General features: G+C 27.7%; 1 long non-coding RNA gene across 1 annotated transcript; it reads left to right on the top strand.

Moving 5' to 3' along the window:
* Positions 1-13,168: 13,168 nt before the first annotated feature.
* On the top strand, positions 13,169-20,118 carry LOC136091280 (uncharacterized). Its single transcript, XR_010643860.1, has 3 exons — positions 13,169-13,304; positions 13,389-13,473; positions 20,081-20,118. It is a non-coding gene; the product is annotated as an uncharacterized LOC136091280 (long non-coding RNA).
* The last annotated feature ends 5,096 nt before the right edge of the window (positions 20,119-25,214 follow it).

Below are 25,214 nucleotides of genomic sequence, written 5' to 3'. Positions count from 1 at the left end.
AATTTTACAATTGCGGTTAAACTTACGACTTTATTTCTTCTGAATAGACGTCACGTTAACGATAATCAAAAGATAATTTAAATATTCTAAAAGATATAGTTTTTGCGTAGCGCAAAACTGCTGAACGCGTAGGCAAATCGCCTTTTCGCAAGCAAAATGCGTAGACTGCGTAGCGCTTCTTAACAAGGCCTGATATATATATATATATATATATATATATATATATATATATATATATATATATATATATATATATATATACATATATATATATATATATATATATATATATATATATATATATATACATATATATATATATATATATATATATATATATATATATATATATATATATATATATATATATATATTGTGTGTAGTATATATATATATATATATATATATATATATATATATATATATATATATATATATATATATATATATATATATATATATATATATATATATATATATATATATATATATATATATATATATATATATATATATACACACAAACATTTACATAATTTTTCAATAAGTTTGCATAAATATGAACAAAATATAAAAAAAACAACTGTTTTTTAAATTTGAAGATTTTTGAATAAGTAGAACTCAAAGATTACAAACCTTATGCATATATCACTCATTATGCATATATCACTCATTACAAACCTTATGCTTATATCACTCATTTCTATTATACTTTAGTCAAGATATAGTTTTGTCAATATTATATTTATTTGTATAATTTATATTGACAAAATAAAGCATATTATAAATAAGTAAATATTTCTGTATAAAATGAGTAAACTTTTCTGTACTCGTCCACCTATTATACAGATATGTTCTTCAAGTTTTTAAAATCAATTATTATTACTACTAAATTAAGTAGTAACAGTCATTGATTATAAAAAAACTTAGTTCTTAATTCAACTATACTTAGTATTATGTATGTACTAAAGTCAATAAATATTTATTATGTTTGAAAAGTCTTCAAAGAGAAGAGCACACCACTTATCAAACTTTTTTGATTTAAAACTGTGTTTCATCAACACTGTGTATCTAATGAGTTTTTAAATAAAACACATCAATAAAGTTTAATGATAAAAAAAACAGTGTTAAATGAAAAATGTTTGAAAAGTGATTTTCTTCTAATTTGCTGTTGCTCTGTTCTTTTAAGAATATTGAGCTCTCTGTTTAGTAGAATAAATATAAATACTTCATATTTTTAAGTAAAGTTGCACATGCGCAGTTTGCCGTTTTTAGCGTGGAGAAAACGTTTTTTTAAGGTTTTTTTAAGGTCCCGTAAAATATTTATTCTAATGATAAAAAAATTCATATTTAAACGTTTTTTGAACGCTTTACTTATGCAAACGTCGTTCAAGCGACCATTAAACGTTTTCCAAACGTTTGAAAAACGTACTTGTGCCCACTGGGAATGCCGGTCCAAATTTGGCAATAAAAATTCCTATGAATTTTAACATCATTTGAATCTTATTTAAAAAATTACGATAATGTTATGGATGAATCTAATTTAAAACTAATTTTTTTTTTATATTTAAATAAATTTTTTTTGTTTTTGTTTTAAAAATTTAAAACTGATTGAATTTTTTTTTTTTTAAGTTTCAAACTAATTGAATTGCAAACCGCCTTTATTTACATTAATACTAACAAAAGCGACGTATTTTATAAAATTAACGTTAATGTTGTAAAATCAGTATAAAATATATAATAGAAACCTCTTTATTTCACATATTTATTCTTTCATTTAAAACAGGTATTGTCCCTGAAAAGCTAAAAATTGCACGAATCACGCCAATATTTAAGTCCGGAGATGATTCAAATATCTCTAATTATAGGCCTATATTTATTTTACCTTGTTTTTTAAAATAACTTGAGAGAATAATGTACAATAGATTTTTTAATCACTTATCAGAAAACGACATGTTGTATTCAAAACAATTTGGTTTCAAAAAAAAAAATTTAACGGAACATGCAGTGGTTGAACTAGTCAATCAAATATCAAGTGCATTCAGTAGTAACTACTTTACCTTTAGGAGTTTTTGTTGATCTGTTAAAATCTTTCGATACCGTTAATCATAATATATTAAGAAAAAAACTTGAATACTATAGAGTAAAAAACAACAATTTTCTTTGGTTCAAAAGTTATTTGATCGATAGAAAACGATTTATAATGTATGAACAAAAACAAACATTCCCGATCGCCGTAACTTGTGGGGTTCTCCAGAGCTCTATTTTAGAAGCACTATTATTTCTAGTGTACATTATTGGTTAAAATTTAGCAACAGACCTATTAAATTGTATTCTTTTTGCAGGTGACTCCAATCTTTTTTATTTCCACAGAATTATTAATAGACTATTTTAAACAACAAACGAATAATTATTGAAAGTTAATGAGTGGTTTTAAAGTAATAAACTTTCTCTAAATGTGAATAAAACCAAATTTATTTTGTTTCTTAAAGTGAATAAATCAAAAAATATTCCCATCAAATTGCCTAATCTAATAATCAATAACACTAACATTAAAAGAGAAAACTCAGTAAACTAGTTTGCATGTGAACTCCAACGTAAATGTTCATCTGAGATTTCGCATAGAAAGCTTTCTATGCGTAATCTTAGATGAACATTTACGTTGGAGTTTACATATAAAAAGTATTGAAAATAAGATATCAAAAAATTTAGCAATGATATATAGGACTAAACCATTTTTAAACAATAAATCTTTAAAAAGTTTATATTACTCTTTTATTCATTGTTATTTAAACTATTTTAATATTGCATGGGCAAGTACAAACCATACAAAATTAAAAAAAATTGTACTGTAAACAAAAACACCCGTGCAGAATAATTTTTGGAGCTGATAGAACTGTACCTTGTGAGCATCTTCTGCATGTATTTAGTGCATTAAATATATATAAAATCAACTTACACCAAGTTTTAAGGTTCATGTATAAAACAAATATAGGATTATCTCCTAAAATATTTCAATCCTATTATGACAAAATAGTTCATAAATATCCAACAAAATTTTTAAATAACAACTTTTTTGTCCAAAATATATAATTCAAAACTAACTTCATATTCAGTTCTTTATCGTTGACCTTACTTGTGGAAAATGTTTCTCAAAATTGTAAACACACATAAAACTAGTATTGAAAAGTTTAAAAATGAATCAAAACAGGCATTCCTACTTATGGATTTTTAATTAAAACTCAAATACAAAAAAATATTTAATACAAAAATTATGTCACTGTGTGTACCTACACTTTTTTTTATTACCTTAATTATGGTATTACATCTATGGCGCTTGCTAATTTATTTACGTTATTTCTATGAAGTATACTAATTTATTTATGTTATTTCTATGGTGTATATTAATTTATTTACTTTTTTATTTTTAAATCTTAGTTTAAATTTTTAAGGTTTTAGCAAATGATAATATTTTATTTATTTTTTCTTACTCACTTGATCTTACTCTTTCCTTAAATTTTGATTCTTTATATTTTTCTTTAAAAGACAACGAATTCTTATCTATTTTAGTTATATATTTTTTTTATTAAATAGTTTGTTAACTATAAATATTTAAATATTACAGTTTTTGTAAATACGTGAGAATGGGGCTCGGTGAAAAGACTCAATAAGTCTTTTTCTTGCCCGCCAATATTTATTTTCATTTACATGCTTCGAAACTGTATATATTATGAAACGGCAAAAAAAAACAAAAAAAAAACGTCACAATTTAGCTGTTGAAAAGCTACAAAAATCTCAATAATAAGGATGAACTGCTAGTTGCCTCGCTCTCATGAACTGCTAGTTGCCTCGCTCTCATGAGTTGTCAGATTTTTACAAACCTTCAGAAAAACAACAAACTAATGAATATTTGTTTGTCACTTGAGGAGCTTTAACCGGCTTATAGGTGTTTATTATTTTCCTTCTACAAACAAATTACAAAACAAAACAAAAATAGTTAGCCGAAACAAATAGTAAGGTTATTTTTTTTTCCTTTTTTTTTATTAAGTTTTTTTACTTTTAATAAAGCATAGATGCTGCTAGTCCGCAAATCCCTTAAGATAATGCTACAAGAGCGTAATCGCAACAAAGAGCGTAATCGCGACAAAAAGCAATGTTTTCAGGGACAAGATAGTTAAAAACAAGTTCAGGGAGAGGTGATAGCAAAACAGGATTAGCGTTTACTTCTAAAGCAGCTCGATATGCATTGATAGCGATATTTAATTCTGTGTGATTGCCAGGCTGCCCCTAAGCCATAAGGGCTGCGTTAAGCTGACCTAATCGAGTCTTTACTGCGGCTAGCCTTGCTTGATAAGCTGTGTTAAATTGCTGTTAAAGAAATTCTTTTTTATCGAATTCATTTTCTACTAAATTTAAAAGTCTGGTTTGTAAGTTTATTGCTGCCACTGCCATTATTTTTTTTTTTGCAGATGGTTTTCCTGCTCTGGTATACAAGTATTTTGCAATACTTGTATGTAAAAGATCTTACAGAAGTAAACTTAAATAAGGATATTTCTTAGATACCAGATACGCCAGTAAAGTTGTGCAAAGCTTTAAAAAGATTACTATATTAAAAGATATATATATATATATATATATATATATATATATATATATATATATATATATATATATATATATATATATATATATATATATATATATATATATAATAGTATAACTTTTTTTCTTTAATTAATTATTTTAAAAGAATTTTTTCTTTACGTGCATAGTATATTACCCAATTGGAGACTGATACATTCTATAATACTTAGTAAGTGAAATATTAGAGGTTAACATCACAAAATAATAAATAAATAAATAAAACTAAAAATAAAAATTCTAGTTTCTAAAACAGAAAAAGCCTTGCTTCCGCTTACCAGCCAAAAAAGTAACTCAATAAAAAAAAATCAGACGCAGCCATTCTCAACCTGGGACATAACTACGAGCACCAAGTAAGTTGCATGTGAAAAGTGTTTGAACGATGTTCATGTCGTGTATTTCTTGTATCATTAATTTCAGACCACTTTCCAATGCTTATAATTTCACAAAAAAACATCAATAAAATATCATGAAAATATAAAATTAAAAAGGGAATAAATAATAATTCATCCATTAATACTTTTATCAATCTGTTATCCACAACAAATTGGAAACTATTTTAAAAATTAAAAATGCAGAGAAAGCTTATGATACTTTTTTCATATTTCAAAGCCACTATAAGGAAGCTTTTCCAATTGTTAGTAAGTTTACCAAAATCAAATCCTAGCAAAATCCTTGGATAATAACGGGAATAATAAAGTCATCAAAAAAATAAAAAAATAAAGCTTATACAAAAAGTTTATTAAAAAAAGAACTTATGAAAATAAAACAAAATATAAAAACTACAAACGGGTCTTCGAAACAGTTATAAAGTATTCAAAACTTGACTGCAAAAATGATGTACAAAAAATGTGGCGCAAAATGAAAGAGGTGATAAAAAAAGCATAAGCACTAATGGATTTCCCAAAAAAATCACTATAAATAATCGCAAAATTACTAATGATTCTTTAAGCGCTAATTCTTTTAATCATGCGTTTGTTAATACGGGCCCAAGTTTGGCCTCAAAAACAAAAAATAGTAAAACTAGCTTTGAATCAAAAAAAACTAGCTTTGAAAGATAATTGTGAAAAAAACAAAAATTTCACACAAACAAAGTAGTGACTATATTTATGCAACCCACTGTGTGTATATATATATATATATATATATATATATATATATATATATATATATATATATAATATATATATATATATATATATATATATATATATATATATATATATATATATATATGTATATATTTATTTAACTGCATCATTTCCTATATGTATTAAATGATGGACATTGTAAACTAGTTGATCCTTACCGTAAAGATTGCCAAATAACTGCAGAAAATAAGTTAGTAACTGACAAGCAAAATCAACATACTTTTTCAACAAAGTTTTCAACAAACATTATAAAATTAGAACTGCAACTAAAAGTACTACTAAAAAGTTTGAATAGATTTTGGCTAAATCGTCCCCTTTAAACAACTGGCCCAGTGTATACAAAAAAAGTCTAAGTTCAGTTGCTTTTGATTTTTTAATATCTAATTAAGACCTAGGTTTTCTAGAAAATTTTCTTGGAATGTAATGACATATTTGAAACGATCCGCCAGATAAAGTATTGACTGTAATCTGAGGCAATTGATAATTTTGGTCCATTTAACCATAAGTTGATGAGTCTTCGCATACTCCTAAGCATACTAGATGCATTAAATCTAAAGGAAACTTTGTCACCGTGGCAAAATTTAATTACATTTAACACACCACTAAGATGTTCAGAATGCTTTTGATGACAAAAATCTGAATCAGTGCTTAAAATTGATGAAATAAGTGGGAGTATTATCTTGCCACACCACTCTCCTTTCTGAACACAACGTTTACATCAGTTATAACCATTGTACCCCTAATATACTTAACAAATGCTCTAGCTGGTGCATCACATATGATAACAGCAAGATTGATTTCATACTCAATATTTTAACAGATAAAACCATCTTTTGGAAGAATTTTGAACTCTACCAAAAAATATGTAGATAATCAAAAATAGAATTAGGTTTTTGGGCAACACTTTTTAAACAAATCTCTAAAAATCCAAATTGGGTCGCCCAAAATTGCGAGTCCTAGGCCTAGGCTCTGACAGCAACATTTATAAATAGCAAAAACTTTTTGCAAATTTTATTTTAAATTTTTTACATGTATGTTTAAATTTTGTCACTAGTTTAGATTTTCATTGAATAATTTTCTACATGTTTTTTAATATAAAATATTTATGGAGTATAATTCTCTTTTACTATCAGCTATCAAGTTGATTGAACTGACTTGATCAGCTTCAACTTTAATTTGAAGCTAATGAGTGTAAAGCTGAAGCTGAAATATCAGCTGCAACCCCTAACTTATAGACAACAAAGGTAATGTGATGTATATACTTTTATCATAATACATGTGTTTTTTTATACTTGAATACTTAATTTTTTATTTTATAATACATGTTCTTTTTAATACGTATTTTTTTATAATATTTAATACTTAAGAAAGTATTGATTTTTGCGGAATATTTTTTAGATAAAAATAATATTTTCTTACATTACTCTACTCGTGGTAATTAACAAAGATAATATTTACTCCATTACATTTGTCCCCCAAAGTTCATGCAATTTTATCATACATAAGTCTTTCACTAATTTTTATAAACAAATTATTACCACTATTATTATAATTATATTTACTAACCTTTCATTACTAATTTTTATCAAAAATACATTCTGGTTGTTGAAGTCACTTTTACTCATATCAGTATGCAAATATTGTTAACAGTCAGAGTGCACGAAGCAGAACTATTCTTAAAGATGCTGCAAAATACAAGATATGTACATAAGATACATATCATATAAGACCTATGACCTGGGACTTAATACTTTTATCCCAGTGTTTTAAATTTAAATTATGGAAAACGAAAACAGTGTTTAACTTACTATAACTCGGTTATAATAAATAAGCATATGGTCATGATCTCTATAATAATTTTTTTTAGTTATCGCTATTTATATTAAAGTTATCAAGTTAAATTGAAGTTTTATAATTAAAGTTTGAATGCAAAAGTTCATATCAATAAAAATTTTATCAGTATTGTAAACATAAGTTAAATACTATAAGTATTTACAAGTATAAGTATTGTAAGTATAAGTTATTATTAATAATAATAACTTATATATAATATATATATATATATATATATATATATATATATATATATATATATATATATATATATATATATATATATATATATATATATATATATATATATATATATTATACATAGTTATATATTATACATAGTTATATATTATACATATTAATTTATGTATTATATAAATTAATATAAAATTATATATATTATTTTATATATATAGTAACTATTTTATATATAATATATTAATATAGTATATTAATGATACTATTTATAATAATATATAATTATATATAAATAACTTATATATAAATAACATAACTTATACATAACATTATGCATATTATGATATAATTGTTAATAATAAAAGCTTACAATTTTTAATCAAAGTCAAAAAATATCAATGATTAAAAAATGAGGTAGATGCATAACAATAAAGCCATTTTTTGCATTTATATGTAAACACTTAATATTTATATCTCACGGTGGGTAAACTTTGTTAACATCAGTCAATTTGCTTGCATAAAATATAAAAAAATCAATGGAATAGAGTGGATCTGTAAAAACGATTTAAAAGCTTTTGAATTCCCTAAATATAAACTATCCATCACAACATTCGCCTGTTTTCTTTTTTTAAATGTTTCTGACTAAACCAAAGTTTTGATTAAAGCAGTTATTACCATCACTAGCAGAAACAAAAGTTTATATTTTGATCATTTTAAAAATGCAAACATTGTCTCAATGTGCGATGATCAATGAGCGAGATCTCGTCTCGTTCTCGTTTCTCGTGAGAAATGGGACTTCTCGTGAGAAACGAGAAATAGAAAATTCTCGCGAGAAGTAGAACGAGACTTAAATATTATATTATTTTCCAAATAAAAAATTATTTTAATTTACAAAATGCTTAATAGTTTGTTTTTTTAATCAATTAATATTTTGACTCCGTGATTTTAATAAATCTAATTAAAAATTTAATTTGTTTTTGACAAAAACAAATTAAATATTTAATTAGATTTTTTAATAAGATTTTTTTAAAAAATCTAATTAAAAAATTTTAATTAGATTTTAAATACTTTTAATTCGATTTTAAATGCAAAAACTTTTTGTATAAAATTGTGCACTTTCGACTTAATTTCATTAGTTTACCAGTGGAATTCAACTTGACACATATTGTTCATATTGAAAAGAAATATTCTTGCCTCATTTCAACGATCAAAAATGTCACCAAGAAAAAACAAAATCTGGAGTTATTTTCAAAAAACAAGTGACGGTGCTGAATGCAAGGCGTGCAAAAAGTCTTTGAAAACAAAAGATGGAAACACAAGCGGACTTCATCGTCACCTCGAAAAAAAAACACAGCCAAGATTACGTTGAGTATTTTGAAAAAACTGACGACTCTCTTCTTCCTCCTCCTAAGAAGAATCAACGAACCATGGTCGAAATGCTTGAAACAAAGTCCAAATATGACAATTCCATTCAAAAATTGTTTGACTCTGCAATGCTGGATTACTTTTGCACTGATCTGGCATCCTTTTCAGCAGTCGAAGGAAGAGGTTTCAAGAAATTGTTTGACATTGCAAACCCTAAACTGAGCTTTCATCACAGAACAACATATTCAAGAAAGCATTCAATTCGGTCAAGAGAGGTTCAAGCTGGAATGAAGAGCATAATAACGGAGATTGCACCAAATCTAAAAAGTGCTGCATTTACTTCTGACCTTTGGACTTCTAGAGCTCAGGACAGCTACATCTCTTGGACTTTTCATGCTATTGACGAAAATTGGAGACTACATCACTGGACACTCTATGTCCAACAGTTCCCAAGCAGACACACAGGTATCTTAATTGAAGAAAAGCTGGATTCTTTCTTAGAAGAACTAAATTTGCCTGCTGATTTGCCAATGTACTGCGTGAACGACCAGGCAAGAAACATGAAACTTGCAGTCAAATTGTCAAAGCGTCTTGACCAATTCTTGTGCAACAATCATATTTTGCAATGTGCAGTTCGAGTCTCATTTGGAATGACTGCTGGAATGGATGATGCGTTGCAAACATGCAAAGATTTGGCTTCTTTAACTCACCAGTCAACAGTTGCAGCTGAGTTGCTTGAATCAGAATCAGACGCTCAAGGAATCAATTTTAAACAGTTACGTCAATCTGTTGACACAAGATAGAATAGTGAACTGGATTGCATGGCTTCTGTCCTACATCTAAAGAGTGCAATTATCAGCTTACGTGCAAATAAAGATACTTTTTCTTCAAAGACCATCAGTGCATCACAGTGGAAATCAATCGAGGGAGCACTAGAAATTTGTAGAACAAATTCATGTTGGGTCTCAAAAGAAGCGAAACTTTATAAAAATTTCAAAAATAGTTATCATTTTTTTGTTAAAAATACCTTGAAAAATTTTTTTAACAAAAACATAAAAAAAAAGGTTTTTTTTAATTTTTTGTTAAAAAAAAATAATTTTTATGCAATAAAACTTAGAATAATAATTCTTGTGTAAAATTTTGTTATTTTTGAAATTTTTATAAATTTTTGCTTCTTTTGAGACCCAACATGTCATACTTTTGAAAAACTTTTTTTCCTTCTGTTTAGGGTCTTGTTGCAAGTTTCAGACTTGAGGAGGCCCCCCTAAATCTCATTCAATTTTGAAAAAATTTAACAGGGTGTCTTGTGAGAACCAATAGAAAGTTTTAAGAATAGGGACAGATCAATTTTTGAATGTATGGGGCGTTGGATGCACCCTAATATATATATATATATATATATATATATATATATATATATATATATATATATATATATATATATATATATATATATATATATATATATATATATATATGTATATATATATATATATATACACAGACACGGATGGAATAATCTACTATAATCGTAGATAATTCCATCCGCCTGAAATATTCCGCCCTAATGCGTAAAAATCAAAACAACTTTTTTTGGAACAATTCTAACGGCTATAATTTAAAAACGCATCCTCGTTTTGAGTTTTACGCAAAAACTGGAATAATTCAGACCACTGGAATAATCTACCACAGAACACACCGTTAATAACAATGCGTTTTCTTAATTTCAAAGAAAAGTAAAATAAATTTTTTGAACAAAAGATAAAATATTACCAAATAATGTCTTATTTTGTCCACTTAGCAAATGTTTAGCTTTAATAAGTCTTTAAATTTTTAACTAACAAAAGGCAACAGCTATGTGTGCTTGTTTTAGTTTATAAGGCACTTCGATCTTTGGTCTTAATATATGGGGTGTAACACACATAAAATTAAATATTTCCAGTTTTTTATATTATTAAGTTTTACTTGCATTTATTACTTTAATTTTTTTAAGTGAACATGTCATGAACAAACAACCAAGAAGTTTAGCTTTGTAATTCTGCAAGTTTCAGAAATTTTTCTTGTACCATGAATATATATAATATTGAATTGTATGGTTTTTTGTGAGATAGTCTAGTGTTCCTGCAAGAAACCTTTGATTTGCAATGACCATGTTTCTGTCACATTCTATAGAGGTGTCATACCCATACAGAGTGTGACAGAGTTCTATATGGTAATGAAACAGTAGTGCTGTCAAGTTTTTCAATTTTATGAACTAGATAATTAAATCAATCTAAAACTTTTCATTTTATATTTAGCCTAGCATATAAATTGCAAATCAATTTATTAAATTAATTTAAATCTTTACATTTGAGATAATTGATAATTTAAAAGCATGCATCATTGACCATACAACATCAGACCATCCGTTTTCAACAGTTTCATCATAGCAATAAAAATATAATTTTTGAGTTGAAAACGAATTAGTGTTTAAAAAATAAAACAGCCTGGAATAGTATACATAATAATTTCAAACGTTTAAGCATTTTATTTTTTAGGGAAATCCAAGCAAATTACTTAACAATTAAAAGCGCGACGAGTTGGAAGAGCTCTTTTCCTCTAATAAAACATTTAAGCTCTGATGAGTTGGAGCAATACATCTGAAACATTCTGTTTTTGCAATATATTGTTAGCAGTATTAAAATCAGAATATTGTTGAGTCGATTTTTTAATTTGTTAGGATACAGAAGGTACACCTTATGAATTGAAACAAAGGTTGAAATAATTCAAGAGAAACTTTTGTCATTATAAAAAAAAAATTATTTATGTTTTTTTATCCGACGTATTTTTCTAAAGGATATAAGTTAATCATATGACTTACGCTTTTATTATCATTGATTTAGTTATAAATAATTTGGACAACTTTGTTTTCTACCAGATAACTGGGGTTGTTTCAAAGTTTTATTTAAATGACCATAGAACCATAAAACATTAAAATTGCTATTCTATTTTTAGTATTTGATTTAGAAATAATTTATTTATTTCCATGATCAGTAAACTCAATTTTAATAGATTACTATTCACAATATATTATTTATTTATTTATAGTTATATTAGTTGTAGGAATAATTTATGAATGATTAAGAGGTGGATTAGAATGAGAATAATGTTATATGATTTTAATTTATTGGTAATAGTTATGTTTTGTTTATTATACGAATAGTTATTAATAAAAGGTTATTAAATTAATAAAATAATATTAACCAGAGCCGGATTCAGCTTTTTTTGGTCTTTGAGATAGCTTACATCCAGACACGGAGCAAACTCCAAACATTTATATGTTTATACTTATGTCAAGTAAGGATGCTTTGCAAAAATTTGCAATGATTGGAGGCTGGGAACAAAAAAGTCCCAATTTTTAAGCCCCTCTCTGCCCCAAACGTGAGAGCAACAAGTTGATGAAATATTTTTTATACTGTTTTTAACTAGACTGATATTCATCAATAAATTTTAAATTTCATAGTAAAATAATTTAGCTTTCAAAAATTATGACCATGTAAAGTTTAAACCCTCCTCAATTTGAGGGGGTTATAAATTCTATATGGTTATTATTTTTGAACGCTGAAAGATAATACTATGAAACTGATAATTTATCAATCAATATAAGTCTAGTTGAGAACAGTACAAAAAATATTTCATCAACTTGTTGCTCTCACGTTTGGGGTAGGGGGGGGGGAAACAAATTTGGGGCTTTTTTGTTCCTAGCCTCCAATCATCGCAATTTTTTGTAAAGCATCCTTACTTGACATAAGTATAAACATATAAATGTTTGGCGTTTGCTCGATGTCTGTAAGTTAGCTATCTCAAAGACCAAAAAAAGCTGAATCCGGCTCTAATATTAACATTAGTTAGTATAGAAATTTTTTATTTTTTTTAAATTTTATTTTTTCTATTTCAATAAATTTTATATTGACTTCATTAAATAATTTTTCTTTAGAAGGACAAATAATAGCAATATATATAACAACTATTGCTGCCATTGAATCAGCTATTGGATTATCAATAACAATAGCTTTTTATAAAATAAAAGGATCTTTTTCTTCAAAACTATTCAATTTATGAAAAGGATAATAAAAAGTATATATTTAATTATATTAGAAATTATAAAGTTTTTAACAATTGTTATTCCAGTTTTAATTTCTGTAGCTTACTTAACTTTAGCAGAAAGAACAATTTGGTTATAGCCAAAATAGAAAAGTTCATAATGTGGTAGGAATATATGGATTATTACAACCCTTGGCTGATGGTATGAAGTTATTTTCAAAAGAGCTATCCCTAATCATGTTATTATTTTTCAGTATTTGTTTTCCCCTATTTTAGCTTTAACTTTATCATTACTTATTTGAATAATAATTCCATTAGAAGTAAATAATTTAATTTTTGATTTTAATCTAGGAATTATGTTTATGTTTTGCTATTACTTTGATAAACATATATTTAATTTATCTGAGTGGTCAAGTAATTCTAAATATGCTTTCTAAGGTTTATTGAGATCTGCAGCTCAAATAATGAGTTGAGAAGTTTGTACCAGTCTAGTTGTTTTTCCTTGCATTTTATGTGCTTGAACTTTGAATATCTATTCTCTAATAAGTTCACAAAGTTGAAGTATTTCTTGTATTTTTCCTTTGTGATCAACAAGTATAATGTTTTTTTATATGTTCATTAGAGGAAACTAATAGAGCTCCTTTTGATTTTGCCGAAGGTGAGTCAGAATTAGTTTCTGGTTATAATGTAAAATATTCTTCAGTGTCTTTTGCCTTATTTTTTTTTTAGCAGAGAATTTTCACATAATATTTACTAGTACTTTTTTTGTAATTTTATTTTTAGGAAATTGAAATAATTATTTTTTTATTAATAATTTTGTTATTTTTATTTAAATGTTTGTATTTGTACTTTTATTTATCTGAGTAAAGAGTTCTTTTCCTAGATTAAGATATCAATTAATGGGTTTTTTGTGAAAATCTTATGTGCCTCTAAGTCTATCATTTATTATTGTTACAAGTTCTTTACTTTAAAGAATAACCAAATTAATTATGTTGGCTCAAAAGAGTTATAATAATACTAGCCTATAACAAAATAACAAAATACATAAAGTATATGTTTAGTATTATACAAAACGTATATGTATACATAAATATATCACATTAACATAACATTCACCCTCCACTTAAAAGTGTTCTGGTGTATTTGTAAGTTAAGTTTTTCTGGTGCTCTAAAAATTTGTGAAGATCTATGAAGAAGAATGTTGATTTGTTCTATAGAATTCATTTTGTTCTGTTGTTCCTTTTCGGTGATTAATGGAGTTTAATTGCTACCATTAGGGGTTGGGGGATAGTTATCGATGGCTGTTACCTCTAAATTGTTTGATGTTTGTATTATAGAAGTTGTTCCAATGGGAGCCAGCTGTTTAGTAGACACTGTAGTCTCATAACCACTAGGAAATCTCACACAATGAGGATTTGCTTCGATGAGATGAACATCATTTACTGAATCTTCATATTTACTTTGCATCGTATTTCTTTTTTTAAGTACAGGTCCTGGGTTGACAAGCCATGAAGGAATTGAGGACCCAGATGATGATGTTTGTTGAAAATTGGAAAGACAACCCAGATGATGATCTTCGTTAAAAATTGAATTTTCCATGATGATATAGGCAGATTTCGAGATTTAAAAGTGAGTAATACCGATTTCCAAATAATTCCATTGTATCTTTCAACTTGCCCATTTCCAGTTGGGTTGTAAGGGGTTGTTCGGCTAGTAGCAATCCTTTTTGATTAGAACCACTGCTTTAATTTAGAAGATATTAATGAGGATCCACCATCAGAATGAACATAGCTAGGCATACCAAACATAGAAAAAAGATCAGTTAAACAGTTTAATATTATCTGAGTTGTCATATCTTTATAGGATAAGCAAAGGAAAAACATGAGTATTCGTCTACGATTGTAAGCATATAATGTTCAGGGGTAGAAGAGGGTAATGAACCTTTGAAGTCAATAGATATACGTTTGAATGGCTGAGTTGCTTTAATTAGGTGCACGTCATTTGGGAGATAGTTCTGGGGTTTTATATCTTTGAATATTCTACAATCTCTACATATTTGTTTTACATCTTCTACTGAATAAGGGAGGTTTCTTCATTGAATAAAATGATGGAGGCGAGTAACACCAGGATGGCAAAGTAAAGCATGCAGTTCATATAATGGTTCTGAACTTATTGCTGCACATCTAACACAAGTAAATGTATCTGGACCACTATTACATTGGCCAGGACAATAATGGGTATCATAAGAATATGGAGACCAGGCTAATCTTTAATGCATTATCATTCTTTATTTTACTGCTTGATTTATAATCATACATAAATGCCACAAATCTTGGTCAGTGATGAAAATAAAATGTTGACCCAAAAGAAAATGGCGCCAATGATTTATGGCTTTGACTATTATTTGAGCTTCTTTCTCCACTGATGAATAGTATAATTCACTCCCTTGAGGGGTTTGTGAATGGAAGGCAACAGGTCTTCCATCCTGGTTAAGTGTGGCGGATATGGCAAAATCAAAAGCATCAGTCTCTACAGTAAAAGGTTATTCTCATCAATGGTTTGCATGAAAGATTGAACAAGCTCATTTTTTAATGTTTCAAAAGCTAATATTTGCTGCTAGTATGAGAACATTCTAATAATACGCTGTAAAGACTTGGTAATTTGGGTGAGGGTAATTCAATGAGAGAAGTCTCTGAGGATCTGGTTTTAAGAACCCATAAGATATACGGTAACCTAAAAAATCTAAAGTTGCAGTTGAAAATACACACTTCTCTTCATTAAATGTAATTCCAGCATCAATGGCAGCTAATCTGAACTTAAGTATATTTTCATCATGTTCTTTCTGACTATTACCACATATCGTAATGTTATCAATAAAATAAAAACAGTCAGTTTATATGTTTTAACAAAGTTATCTATTTTGCGTTGAAAACATGCAGATCCATTGGTAACTCTAAAAGGCATTCTAATATATTGCCACAACTTATTGTCAGCTTCAAAAGCAGTATATGGTTGATCTTTTTTTGATAAAGGTATTTGGTAGTATGCTGAGCGAAGGTCGAGAGTACTATAAATTTTGTATTTAGAAATTATGCTTACAACCGTTTTAATCTTAGGTAGAGGATATGCGTCCAATTGGGTATACTTATTAATAGTTTCAGAATAATCAACTGCCATACGACATTTAGTCTTTTCATTTACTACTAATAACTGGGCGCGCCAAGGTGAATAACTAGGCTCTGTTATTTTTGCTTGGACCAGGCTGTGGATTTCAGATTTAATAAATTCTTTATAGATTTGAGAATAATTTCTAGTTCTAGTGGTAATCGGTCGACAGTCTTTCGTGAGATATGCAAACAATTCAGGAGGTTCAGTTTTCGCTATTTTTAAAGCTGTGAATGTTATTGGTGGTCTTTTCCCACCATACTTAATGGTAACACTCTCTTGCAACTCTTGAAAATCTGTGCCAAGAATAATATCTATACATAAGTTATCTAGCACATGTAACTTGACTTTGTTATAGATTTTGTTTTGAAGAGTTATTAAAACATAACAATATCCATCTGATTTTGCTGATATAGAAGCTGATGCCATTCCGATTACACTCTGTTCATAAATAACATTTAAATTGAGTAGAGCCACTAGTTTATTGTTAATGAAACTTTTGTTTGTACTCCCACTATCAATTAAAGCTTCTGCTTTATACTTTTCATTAATAATGATGCTATGACAGACTCTGAAGAGAGAGCTTGCTGAAGTTGATATGGTGGCACAAAAGTAATTATCATCAATTTTAGGAATAGTAGCAGAAATATTGATGACCTGCAAAGTTTTTCAAAATGACCAATACTTTTACATTTGTGACATATAGCTTCACAAGCAGGACATTTAGTACGTGGATGTCTTATATTTACACAAAACCAGCACATTTGTTTTGATTTTACTATAGCAGCTAAGTGATTATCAGTCATGTATTGTTTTTGCAAAGGTGATTTGATTTCATGAATTAAGGCAGACATAGGTATAGTCGATTGTGAGTATAAGTTTGAATTTTGTTGGGCCACGTCTACAGATCTAGCTCGGTCAAAGGCTGATGAAAGGTCTAAGGTCTTGTTTACTAGTATGCGTTGGCGTATTACGTTGGAAAGTAAGCCATTAATAAACGCAACGTTTATAAATGGCTTTTATATTTATATTTTAATTTATATTATTGAGGTTCACTGCTGTAAGTGCTCAGCACTTACAGCAGTGAACCTACAGTTTTTAGACAAATTTTTAAGTTCATTTAGGAATTGATCCATTGATTCACTCGGTTTTTGCTGCTGTGTTGACAAAATGTGTCTGGCAAATATTTCATTCTTTAGTTCTATGTATATAGACTCGAGAATAGTTGTTGCTTGTTCAAAATCATCACACTTTGATATGAATTCTGAGACATTAGATTCAATATGGTTGATTAGAAGGTTAAGATTAATTGAGTTATCATCAACTGTATTAACAAAATTGTAAAATGTTCTTAACCAATAGTTGTATGTTTTTTCTGCATCTGTTGAGTTCGGATCTATACTAAGTCCATCAGGTTTCAGGAATTACTCCATCTTTTTTTTATTTCATAATAACATTAGCTCTTTTGATTGTAAAGAATAACCAAATTAATTATGTTGGCTCAAAAGAGCTATAATAATACTAATCTATAACAAAATAACAAAATACATGATGTATATATATAGTTTAATACAAAACATATTTGTATACATAAATATATCAAATTAACATAACATTTACTATGAGCTTTTTAAGGTTTATCCAATAAATGATGTATATAATCTTTCTTTTATTAATTCTATTTTTAAGCATAATTAATATTTTAATAACTAAAAGAAATAATATAAATATTTTTAATATTTCTTTGTTCTGATCTCTAGTATTATCATTTTATTTTGTATTACTTTTCATTTTAAATCACATTATTTCAAATATCCAATTTAACTTAAACTTTAATTGATTATCATTCAGTTCAATTCTTGTTAATTGAAATAACTTAATGCGGTAGTGTTGTAGTGGTACAGCGCTCGCTTCATAAGCGAGAGGTTCCGTGTTTGATTCCCACCACGTCCCTGGTAGTACCACGCTCAACTTGTTTTTCCGCGCAGCGGCCTTGTTCGTCAAGGTTCGTGTTTCGGAGTTATAGAGTTTGGAGGGGGTTATAACTACAATTAGCCTCCTTATCTGTAGTGTCTTACCTTATCTCGGCCTTGGGGAGGTGAATTATAAAAAAAAAAAAAAACTTTATTCTTTCTATTGATGATTTATCTATATTTTTTATAGGCTTAAGCATTTTATTAATACTTATATGTATATTAATAAGTTTAAAATTATTAAAGTATTTTAAAAAAGAAATTAATATATTATTATTTATATTAGTTATTTTTATTAATTGGGGTATTTTCTATTTTAGTTATTTTATGATTTTATATTTTTTATTTGAAAGTATATTAATACCTGTATTTATTAAACCCTAATAGGATCTTTATTAATGTTAATAAGTATTTTAATAATATATTCAGTAACTGGGACTAATAATTATGAAAACTTATTAATTTTAAAATTCCATATAATATTCAATTTTGATTATTTAAAGGATTTTTTATAGTTCAGGCTGTAAAAATACCAATGATACCATTTCATATTTGACTTCCACAAGCTCACGTAAAAGCACCAATAGCAGGTTCATTTTTATCTGCAGGAATTCTTTTAAAATTAGGTGGTTATAGTTTAATTAGATTTTGTTATCCAATCTTTTCATGAGATTTTCTCAGTTTTATTATCTATTAATTATTATATTGAGTTTATGGTGCTTTAACTACATGTTGTCAAGCAGATATAAAATATTGAGTTGCTTATTCTTCAGTATCTCATTGAAAACATTGAGTTGCTTATTTTTCATCTCATATGGGTTTAATAACTATAGGTTTTTTTTCACATTTTGTCGAAGAACTAATTGAATCAATATTAATGATGATTGATCAGGGTTTATCTATTTCAGGCTTATTTGTTATAACTTCAAGTGTACATTTTAGATTCCATTCTAGAATCATAAAATATTTTAGAGGTTTAACAATTACTTTGTCTATTTTAAGTATAACTATGTACATCTTAATTTTAGCTTATATTTCATTTCCTTTAAAATTAAAATTTATAGATAAATTGTTTTTAATAGTTTCAGTTTTTAAATTTTCTTTATTTATGATTTTATTAGGAGTTTTTATAAATTTAATTTATTAACCCTAATATAATAATAGATTCGATAACTCTTAGTTCTTATATTAACATTTCTGTATGTTGAGAATTAAAAAACTAATTATCTTATAGAACATAATAATTCTACTTAAATTGATCTCCCCTCTCCATCAAATATAAATTATTTATGAAATTTTGGATCTTTATAAGGATTGTGTTTTGCAATTCAATTAGTTACTGGAATTTTCTTAGCTATGCATTATTGTGGAGATATAATTTTAGCTTTTAAATCAATAAGCCGTATATGCAGGGATGTAAACTATGAATTTTTATTAAAATCAATTCATACTAATGGAGCTTCTTTGTTCTTCATTTATGTTTATATTTATGTAGGCAAAGTCTATACTATAAGGGGTTATCAAAAAAAAAAAACATTTGATTTTCAGGTATCATTATATTTATAGCAATGATGGTTACTGCTTTTATAGGTTATGTATTACCTTGAGGACAAACGTCATCTTGGGGGGCTACTGTTATTATAAATTTCTTATCTGCAATTCCTTATTTAGGAGATGATATTGTTCAATGAATTTGAGGTGGATTTAAGGTAAATAATACTACTTTAGGTAGATTTTTTAGATTTCTTTGTAATAAATCCTAATAAATTAGGAGGAGTTTTAGCTTTAATTTTAAGTGTAGTAATTCTATTCATTAAATCCATTTTTACAAATAAATACCAATAAATTTTTTTCATTAGCTTTTAGACCTATAGGAAAATTAATATATTGAGTGTTTACAGCAAATTTTATTTTATTAACTTGACTAGGTTCTACCCTATAGAAAACCCTTATATATTAATCAGAATAATTTCTAGTTTATTTTACTTTTTATTTATTATCCGAATAATAGGAAAATTAGAGAATTATTTTTTTTTTCAAAAAATAAGTGCGTAATTTAATCACACGTTGAATATTTTCATCACAACACAAAGATATAGGAACTTTATAAATAATTTTTGGAGAATTTTTTGGAATGATGGGAATTACTTTAAGTATGTTAATCAGAATAGAACTTTCAGCACAATAAAGAGTAATAGGAGATGATCATTTATATAATGTCATAGTAACAGCTCATGCTTTTGTAATGATGTTTTTTTTAGTTATGTCAGTTTTAATAGGAGGTTATGGAAATTGATTTGTATCTATATACACAGGGGCACCAGATATGGCCTTTCCTAGACTAAATAATTTAAGTTTTTGATTACTTCCTCCTGCATTAATTTTACTTTTTATTTCATCTTTAGTAGAACAAGTAGCAGGATCAGGTTGAACTGTTTATACCGCCTAATCTGGGCCTTCAGCTCATTCAAGAGGATCTGTATACATTTTTTGTCTTCATTGTGCTGGGTTTTCTTCAATTACAGGAGCAATTAACTTTGTTACAACTATTTTTTATATGAGAACACCAAGTCTAATATTTTGACTTCCTTTATTTGTATGATCTGTGTTAATAACAGCATTTTTTATTAATCCTTTCCTTACCTGTATTAGCAGGAGGAACAACTATGCTATTAACTGATAGAAATTTTAATACTACTTTTTTTGATCCAGCTGGAGGAGATCCTGTATAACATTTATTTTGATTTTTTGGAATCATTTCACAAATTATTCCTATTTTTAGCTCTTAAGTTTTTGGATACTTAGGTATGCTTAGGATACTTATATATGCTTAATTAGCTATAGCTTTTTAGGTTTTATTGTTTGAGCTCATCATATGTTTACTGTAGGAATGGATGTTGATGCTAGAGTCTATTTTACAGTAGCTGTTATGATTATTTGATATTAGGTGTTCTTGCAATTTATTGTTTCAGTGCAGTTTGCCTAAAACTCGTGAAAAAAAAATTTAGAAAATCGGCGCGAAAGAAAATTGAAATAAAATAATTTAAAATTCTTATAAACTTACAAAATAATTTTTTTTGCTGATTCAGCATGTTCAATGATGCGTAAACGAAGATATAAAAAATCGAAAAAAAATTGAGTATTATTTGAATGGAAACAAAAAATAAACCGTTACAACAAATTGAAACAAAAAAAAATGTGGCAGTGGTAAAACCGTATAAACCAGACAAGCCATTAGATTACGGTGGTACTCACGATTTACATAGAAATCGTATTCGCAATGTCGAAGTAGTTTATTAACGTAATAAAAATATTGAAAGAATTCTATAAAAAAATAGTTGCGACGTTTTTAGCGCTTAAATCGATTATTATTATAACTGTACTTAGAGGATATTTTTTGGAGCATTATTAGCTGGATTTATTATACTTGGAACAATTTTGGGTTTTTGTATCTTTGAAAAAATTTATATAAGAAATTTGTAAACATGGTTTTAAAAGAAACTCGTGTATATAAAGGTTTAGAGAACGTTATAGATTTTTTTATCTTGATATTAAAGTGTGTGGCCATACCTTTTTTAGGACTTGGATATGGTTTTTATGGTATTGCAGTAGATGTGTTGCCTGAATTGTTTAAAATACAATGTACCGGAATTGTTATATATTTATATTACGTTTTTAGTAATTATTGAAACTATTAATTGTTATAAAAAAGATCGAGAAGAAAAAACATGCTAATACAATTTTTGTAACAATACATTTTTTAATAAAGTAATACAATCATTTTCCAACTCAATTGATTCCCTAAGAAATTCTTTCCGAAATAGCACCACCCAAAACAACTTTTCCTATTCTGGGTAAAAGACTTGGTAAAAGACTTGGTAAAAATTGGGACGTGATTGCTCCTATCGCGTCCTATCCTATATTTTACCTCCTGGTAAGAATTTTCCACGAATTCGTTTTTATTTTATTAACGTGGTATAAAAGAAGATGATAAAGTGGGAGCAACAAGAGCTGCTAACAATGGGAAAAATTTACCGCGTATTCGTCTTCTTAAATTTCTTCTACATGCTCCTTTTAACGGGAGCACAAAAATTCTTCCTCTCTTTTTATGCATTACGTTGACTTTGAGTTTAGTTAATGTTTTTCTTCTTTTAATACATGTAAATAAATACATGTAAAAAAATTTTAATACATGTAAATTTACTTTTTCTATTCGTTATTTCTTTTTATTTTGTTACGTTTACAAATAGTTCTAAAGTTGAAGATTTGTCGTTGATGAAATTGTAATTGCTGGTCGTGTCTACAACTAACGGTTCGGTTATATTTGTTGTACTAAAATAACTTGAGGGTTTTTTAACACGTTTTGCTTAAATGATCGTTTTCTTTTTTTGATTGTACTGAAAATAAAATGCAATGAGGCGCAACATCTGCCGTTTTTATATGTCCCAAGTTAAGGGTAATTTTAGTAGTACCTTCTACATTTAAAACGACTTGTTTTTAATAAAAAAATTAATTAACAATCATCAATTATTGCTGTTCCTACAGGAATTAAATTTTTTAGCTGATTAGCAACAATGTATGGAGAAAAAATTAATTTATCCACATCAATGTTATGACCTACCGATTTTATATTTTCATTTAGTTAAGGTGGTTTAACTGGTGTAATTTTAGCTAATGGTTCATTAGACATTTACATGATACATGTTATGTAGTAGCTCACATTCACTACGTTTTGTCATTAGGTACAGTATTTGCTATGTTTAGAGGATTTTATTTTTAATTTGGAAAAATGTCTGGATTTACTATTAATAAAACCTATAGTAAAATTCATTTTTGAATTACTTTTATAGGAGTAAACTTACCTTTTTTTCCACAACGTTTCTTAGGATTAGCAGGATGTCTAGAAGGTATGCAGATTTTTCAGACAGTTTATTTACTTGAAATGCTCTTAGTTCACTAGGTTCACGATTATATATCACTCAACTCATTAAAAACGAGGGAATAAAAAAACTCTTTGGTTTTCTTCTCCTCTAAAAGAGGATCATTACCCCACCCCCATCCAGGCGCAGCACTAGCGCACCCCTGCTGCGGCAATCGCAGAGAGCCCTCACTGCACCAACCCCCTCTTGTTTATGTCAGAGTGAAACATAGGTTTTACTCTAACATAAATGACCTCTTTAAAGTATTTCAAAGAAACATGTACCCCTTGGCTCATTTCAAAAACATATAACTCCTATTTAAACAAGATTTATTTAAATACTCCACTCCAACCAAAAACCAAAGATTCTTTGTCTTATTTTAAACTGCCGTTTTTGGAAAAAAATATCTGACTTAACTAAAAAAATACTGAACTCAATTGCTGGAAGATATTGCCGTTCAGCTTGTGAACACTTTTAGTAGGATCTTCGCGTCTCGTTGAGTGATCTGAGGGTTTTCCTTACTCCTACAACTGGTTGCCTGTAAGGCAACTTTAGCTTTAACTTTAGAGGTTTTAGTGTGTATGAGAGTTAGTGAGCATAAAGTGTTTATAAGATAAAGGTCTACTGGCCTTTAGAGCAATCGAGAGGATAAATATACACTTAGTGTATTATTAATTATGACTTATAAAGTTATCAATCCAAAACATACCGGACAATAATGTCCAAGTAAAAAGCTATGTGCAAGCAACAGTATCTAAATCAAACGAATATACCGTCTTAAAAAACACTCTCTTGAGTAACCTAAAGGCAAAGATAGGAGAAGATGACATTCTATCGGCTATTGAGGATGTCGGTCCTGGTGAAGAACTAGAGGTATTTTAACTAATAAGAAACGGGTCCATGATGGAAATAGTCATGACATCAGACAAGGCAAAACTTTATCTACAAGAGAAGGGGCTAATTATTAATGGTAAACACTACCGTTTTCATAACTCCACCCCTACTAGAAATATAAGTAAGTGAGTAGCAGTATCCGTGATAGGACTTCCAATCAAAAAGAAGTTTTTTCCCGTTGGGAAACATTAGAGGATCTTGGATAATGGTAAACACATCCATACCAGACCGGTTTTTAGACATACGACTAAATATAAAACACCTTATGGTTCACGAATAATAGTGGCTGTCATGGACAACATAGAGCATCCGATACCTAGGCAATTAAAACTAAAAGAGAACAATGTAAGAATAATATATACCGGACAGCAGGAAGCGGGGAGTGTACCCCTGAAGAGAAACTAAACAAAGAAACTAAAGAATGAAAAGAACCATCTAAAGAAAAAATGGAAGAAGTAGGTAATATGTTAGTTATAAAGTGTACAACAGAACCACCTGTAGAGTTATAAGTTACAAAATGTGAAACACAGGAGTATTCAAAAAACAGAGTCGAAGATATTCCTCAAGTATCGCAAGAAGAAGAAAGAATACTTGAACCAACAAGTATCAAGAAAATAAAACTGACGCTAACTATAGATAAAACAAATAATACTAAAACTCGACACCTAAACGAAAAATACCAGAAACTAACAATTAAGAATAAATGGAGCAAGTAGTTAATATATCATCTAAAGTAAATCAAAAAGAACAACTGGTACAAAACTATAGCATCGAATATAAACCTACTTCAAATTCAGAACATGTACGAAAAAAATTGATGTATCTGGAGTTGAACTCCCGAAAGAATTTCAAATAACGATGTATGGTGTTACAACAAAAATTAAAAGGCGACAAGAAGAAACACTAGCAAGACAAAAAGCATATGAAGAAGAAAAACTTGCTTGACAAAAGACAATGGAAGAGGCTAAAGTAGAATATATGCAAAATGAAGA

Source organism: Hydra vulgaris, chromosome 15 (genome assembly GCF_038396675.1).
Source record: "Hydra vulgaris chromosome 15, alternate assembly HydraT2T_AEP".
NCBI lineage: Eukaryota > Metazoa > Cnidaria > Hydrozoa > Anthoathecata > Hydridae > Hydra > Hydra vulgaris.
This window is presented reverse-complemented; position numbering and strand designations above follow the sequence as displayed.